A 6,478-nucleotide genomic window follows, 5' to 3' on the forward strand; every position below is an offset into this window, starting at 1 on the left:
ATGTGGGCCACTTTTGGTTCACACCCAGATGAGCCAGAGCTCACTGAGCCATATCTTTGCCAAAACTGGCCCAGATGTGTTTTAAGATAACTGGGCCACATTTGCAGCATTATATGTGGGCCACTTTTGGCTCACATCCAGATGAGACAAAGCCACTGAGCCATATCTTTGCCAAAACTGGCCCAGATGTGTTTTAAGATAACTGGGCCACATTTGCTGAAACATATGTGGGCCACTTTTGGCTCACACCCAAATGAGCCAGTGCTCACTGAGCCATATCTTTGCCAAAACTGGCCCAGATGTGATTTAAGATAACTGGGCCACATTTGCAGCATCATATGTGGGCCACTTTTGGTTCACACCCAGATGAGCCAGGGCTCATTGAGCCATATCATTGCCAAAACTGGCCCAGATGTGTTTTAAGATAACTGGGCCACATTTGGATCATCATATGTGGGCCACTTTTGGTTCACACCCAGATGAGCCAGAGCTCACTGAGCCATATCTTTGCCAAAACTGGCCCAGATGTGTTTTAAGATAACTGGGCCACATTTGGATCATCATATGTGGGCCACTTTTGGCTCACACCCAGATGAGCAAGTGCTCACTGAGCCGTATCTTTGCCAAAACTGGCCCAGATGTGTTTTAAGATAACTGGGCCACATTTGCTGAAACATATGTGGGCCACTTTTGGCTCACACCCAAATGAGCCAGTGCTCACTGAGCCATATCATTGCCAAAACTGGCCCAGATGTGTTTTAAGATAACTGGGCCACATTTGCAGCATTATATGTGGGCCACTTTTGGCTCACATCCAGATGAGCCAGTGCTCACTGAGCCATATCTTTGCCAAAACTGGCCCAGATGTGTTTTAAGATAACTGGGCCACATTTGCTGAAACATATGTGGGCCACTTTTGGCTCACACCCAAATGAGCCAGTGCTCACTGAGCCATATCATTGCCAAAACTGGTCCAGATGTGTTTTTAGATAACTGGGCCACATTTGCAGCATTATATGTGGGCCACTTTTGGCTCACATCCAGATGAGACAGTGCCACTGAGCCATATCTTTGCCAAAACTGGCCCAGATGTGTTTTAAGATAACTGGGCCACATTTGCAGCATCATATGTGGGCCACTTTTGGTTCACACCCAGATGAGCCAGTGCTCACTGAGCCATATCATTGCCAAAACTGGCCCAGATGTGTTTTAAGATAACTGGGCCACATTTGCAGCATTATATGTGGGCCACTTTTGGCTCACATCCAGATGAGCCAGTGCCACTGAGCCATATCTTTGCCAAAACTGGCCCAGATGTGTTTTAAGATAACTGGGCCACATTTGCTGAAACATATGTGGGCCACTTTTGGCTCACATCCAGATGAGACAGTGCCACTGTGCCATATCTTTGCCAAAACTGGCCCAGATATGTTTTAAGAAAACTGGGCCACATTTGCTGAAACATATGTGGGCCATTTTTGGTTTACATCCAGATTAGTCATTGGTGATTGTGCCACGTTTTTGCCATAGGTGGCCCACATTTGGTTTGTGATATTTGGGCCATATTCATTATTTATCATATGGGCCACTTTAGGCTCACATTCAGATTACACAATGCCATAAGTGCCGCATCTTTGCCTAAAAAGGCCCACATGTGATTTAAAATATTTGGGCCATATTTGCCATTTTACATGTGGGCCACTTCAGGCTCAGACACATTTGGTCCGGGCCATAAGTAGGCCTGAAGTGCCGCATCATTGCCTGAAGTGGCCCACATCCGTCTGCTATCTGGGTAACGCTCAACACAGATCAGACACTGAAACAGAGGACGACCAGTGATGGCTAGTCCATGCAAAGACTGTGACGATGTCTTGTAATTTGAAAACCAAAATGACAATATATCAATTAAACATTTCAGACAGTAATCTCACAAACAGAAACATTTAGGTTGAAGAAGTCTGTTGCAATTCCATTTTCTGTGACAATAAGCCATATAACATAAAAATGTATGGGAAGACCATCAAGGAAACTGATGCTGCACACACACAGTGCCATGCTGCTCATTAGTCCAATGGAATGGGTTATTGAGTCTGTAGTGAAGTTCAGTGTAGAGTTCATTTCTTCCTTATTTTTTCCCCCAACAGATTAAAATCCATATAACCAAAGCCAACCAATATTAAATAACTTTCATGTGTAGGCATTCAGGTAACTTAATTCATCCACAACACTTAAACTACTCAGTTGTATTTCAAAATATAGCTGCATTCATTATCATCAAACAACTTATCTTTATAATGATGACATTATAATGATGTACAAAATTAAATGAAAAAAGAAGAGTTTTTTACCTGAAGACTGAATGTCCTCTGGACTATGTTTTCATAGTCTTACTTTAAAGCTGCCACACAAATAAATGGCTGCACATAAAACAATTCACTTCACATAAAATGGATATGCAAATTAAGATAAAAAAGCGTGAGGTTCAAATTATGCATGGTATTCTATTCAAATAGCTTAAATATTTGAATAGGAAAAAAAAAAAAAAAAACTCACATCTATGTGGACATTTTTCACTAGAAATTGTATACTGATTGCAAAAAAGTGAATAAGTATTCAAAAAATGAATAAATACGATTGTGTATTTGTAGTATAAACACGAATACATCCCGAACAACAGCAGACCATGTACTTCGCTCACACATAATCAATATAACAAAACAGTGTCAGTTTTCCAACATGATTCAAAAAAAGAACCGGCTGAATAAAACCAGCCAGAATATAACAAAAGACAGAAGTAGACCAAAGAGCCGGAAAATGCTGTTGTGTAAAAATTGTAGTGAATCCTGACATTATAAATGGAACATATATAATAGCCAAGCTAACAGTAGATATTAGAATGATATGAAATGCTCTTCTCTTTATGCTGTTTTTCTCCTCTTTCTCTCTCCCTCTCTCTCCTGGTCCTGACTGCTTCAGAGCTCTGGAACAGCCACAAGACAAAACAACTGGATGGAGAGGAAGAGGAGGAGCTGCAGCGAGAAGAACCATGTATTGAAGATCGTGGTAAGTGTCTTCAAAATTAACCAGCAGAATAAACATGAGCCACAAGTTATTATCCAGACAGTAGTAGAGCAGATCACTCTATATCTGAGAGGTTTGAACTTCAGAAAGGTTACAGGATGAACCACTGCCAGGTAACGCTCAACACAGATCAGACACTGAAACAGAGGACGACCAGTGATGGAGAGTCCTTGCAAAATTAGTGACAATGTCTTGAAACATGAAAACTGAAATGACAGCAGATTAAACAAACTTTTCAGACAAACACCAATCTCACAAAGTGAGAGATTGAGGTTGAGGAACTCTGATGCAACTCCACTTGTTCCTGTGATGATGAGCCATAAAACATAGGAGTGTGTAGGAAGACCAAACAGAAAACTGATGCTGGACACACATATTCTGGAGATTAATTCATAATCAGTTGTGGAGTTTGTCGATGCTTCAGGTGCGGTGACATTAACCGTGGTGTTATTCATCTCCCCCGTCTTTTCAGCTCAGAACTTCACAAAATGATTCATTAGCATATTCTATTTGAAGAGAGAAACATAAATGTACCAAGCAATTAAGACTTCATTAAAAACAGTCAAAACTATTACACATATACTGCATAAAAAAAGATACACAGAAGACAATCACATTCCTTCATTAAATTACTTTAAAATGAGATATGATTCTATTCATCACTTTCACTCAATGTGCTATTTAGATTTCTTAGTCTGATGTCATATACAAAATCACTTTCTTGTTTAAGGAAACCATTGAGGGATGCACCTCAACCTGTTTTACTCAGAAGATAATCATCTAACCCTAAAACTATGTCTGATAATCACACTGATATTTTGCATATTACTGAATGGAATAACTAAGAAATTAATCAAAAAGGAGATTTTGTCACCTGAAGAGAGAATGTCCAGTTTCTCTGGATGGAAATAATACTCTCTGCTGGTTTTGTAGTCTCACTTCAATGTCATTTGCACAGCTTCATATGCAACATTTCACATAAAATAATACATATGCAAACATTGCAGTCAAATAAAAAACATGAGGTTTAAAATGACATGTTGTTTTAAATAATTTGAATAGTAAGTGCAAAATAATCTACTTCTGTCTTCTACTTATGATATTACAAAAATATGTATAGTGTGTACAGCTCAGGTTAATTTTATTGTCATGTCTGAAAGGATATATTTTTAGTAACTGTAGTCGAACAAGTGGCCAACATAACATCAAGAACCTAACAATTATACAGTAATTGTAATTAACATTAAGCATTATTGTTGAATTTCCCATTTCTATCAGTTAATCAGATGGAATGAGGTAAGATCTCTCTCTCTCTCTCTCTCGTTTCCGTTTGTGCATGCGTGGATGAGTGACTGCGAGAGGCGTGTGAGCGTCTGAGTGAGTGCTGACGGTGTTCTTTCTGTAAGTTTAGTGAGACCTAGATTTCCACACAAAGTTGACAATTAATTTGTCTAATCTCCTGCACACCTCCAGAGGGACATCTAAGACCATAGCAGGATATAAAGCGGGATAATGCTTCAGTTTTAGACAGCAAAATCCTACCAGAGATTGAAAGGTTCCTCTGTAACCAAGAATAAAATTTTCTTTGAATATTGATTATCAGGGGGTCTACATTTACTGACGTCCTCCTTTTTTGATCTCTGCATACCGTTATGCCCAGGGCCCGGTTTCCCGATAACGCTCACTCTTAGCCTGCTAAGAAGACTCGAAAGATATATCTTACCAAATTTGTTTATTTTCCTAAGTGTGTTCCCCGAACTATACCTTAGGAAGCCGCTTAAGATATACCTTCTTACGTGGGACGTTACCCGGCGCTGTCCGTGGCGATGGTGCTGAATTGGTTGATATCGATGGCTCGAGAATCAATTATTCTCTCGTGCAGGGGCTGTTTATGTGAGAAAGCGGTCATCTTTATAAAAGAAGCACTTCAGAAATAGTTGAAATTTCAATTTATTATGATTATTGGATATTATAAAAAATAATTCAAACTATAATAGCCTATAATAGCCAAGCCTACATATTTTAAAATTGTAACATATAGCCTATTGCTGCCACAATAACCTTTTCAAAAAGTTACGTGCCGCCTTTTCTTTCCCATTTTTGTTCGCTGAGGTGGAGCTGCGATGAAATATTGTTCTTGTAAATACTTTCCAGCATTTCAGTAATAAAAGTTTACATCTTGCGTACGGTGCTCGGCAGTGATCAAAAAGGATTTAAACCGTGAATTTTGAATCTCTTGTAAACTCGGAGATGTGGATTCAGACGGCAATTAAATTACCACACGACCTGTTTGTCAAAAAACAGAAGGTACTAATTTGGCCAGGGATTTTTACGCGGATTGGGTGAGAAAAACACTGATATTATGGATTCGGACGGCACTAAAATCACCGACTTACTCCTGTAAATGTTTAAAATACCGGACGAGCCCATGAGAAACAATATTAGCGTCCGAATAGGACTTAACTGACAGTAGCCTATGCTTTCACTGGCCTTTAAAAGAGCGTTTTAATTCAATTAATAATATTGTATAATAATATAATTAAAAATCTAACAACAATCAGTGTAATGACAATTTTATTCTTTGCATGAAAACACTTGAATTAGCCTAATTTAATACTGTCTGGGTGTATTAAAACTTCAGAATTATATTCATTTAGACCTGCAACAACGCTAAGAGAGAGCTACGAATGGTCCAGACCAACCTTACGAAAGTGTGACTTACAAAAGATATACTTAGCGTACGAACGTTTCGGGAACCGTCCCATAAGGTTAAGAGAGAGGTTAAGGAATAGGTTAAGAACTACTTAGAGATAAGAACGCTTTGGGAAACCGGGCCCAGATACTTTAGCTCTGCTTTTACAGGAATATTGTATAACGTGTCATATGTTGAAGAACCTAAGGAAAAAAAGTTCACATTTATTTATATTAAGCTTAAGGCCTGAGGCTTCTGAGAAGGATCTAATGCTGTTCAGAGCTATGGGAACTTGATCCTGTTTTTTAGAAATAAGGTAGAGTCATCTGCTAGTTGGCTAATTAATAAGGAGTGTTCAGCAATAGAAATTCCTTCAATATTGCAGGAATTAAGGTGAGTGGCTAGAAGCTGCATCGGAAGAAGGAAAAGAAAGGGTGAGATGGGACAGCCTTGGCAGATACCTCTCTCTATGTTGAATCTCTTTGTTGTACCGTGTTGCAATTTGATTGAGGCATTATTGTGTTTATAAATAGTCTGAATGGAATTAATAAATTATGCCCAAATCCAAAGACACTTAAGGCTCTGAAAAGAAATGGATGTTCAATGGTGTCAAAGGCTTTGTAAAAATCAAGAAAGAGTAAGAAACTGTCATCTGCCAATAAATGTGAATAATCTATTAGATCGAGAACTAGTCTAATGTTGTTG

The 6,478-nt window shown here is 38.9% G+C and overlaps 1 pseudogene across 1 annotated transcript; it reads right to left on the minus strand.

The window, feature by feature from the left end:
* Positions 1-2,444: 2,444 nt before the first annotated feature.
* LOC311277892 lies at positions 2,445-3,536 on the minus strand (annotated as a pseudogene). Its single transcript has one exon. The product of its transcript is annotated as an uncharacterized misc_RNA (transcript).
* Positions 3,537-6,478: the final 2,942 nt, after the last annotated feature.

This window comes from Rutilus rutilus (genome assembly GCF_951802725.1).
Source record: "Rutilus rutilus genome assembly, chromosome: 18".
NCBI classification, from domain to species: domain Eukaryota; kingdom Metazoa; phylum Chordata; class Actinopteri; order Cypriniformes; family Leuciscidae; genus Rutilus; species Rutilus rutilus.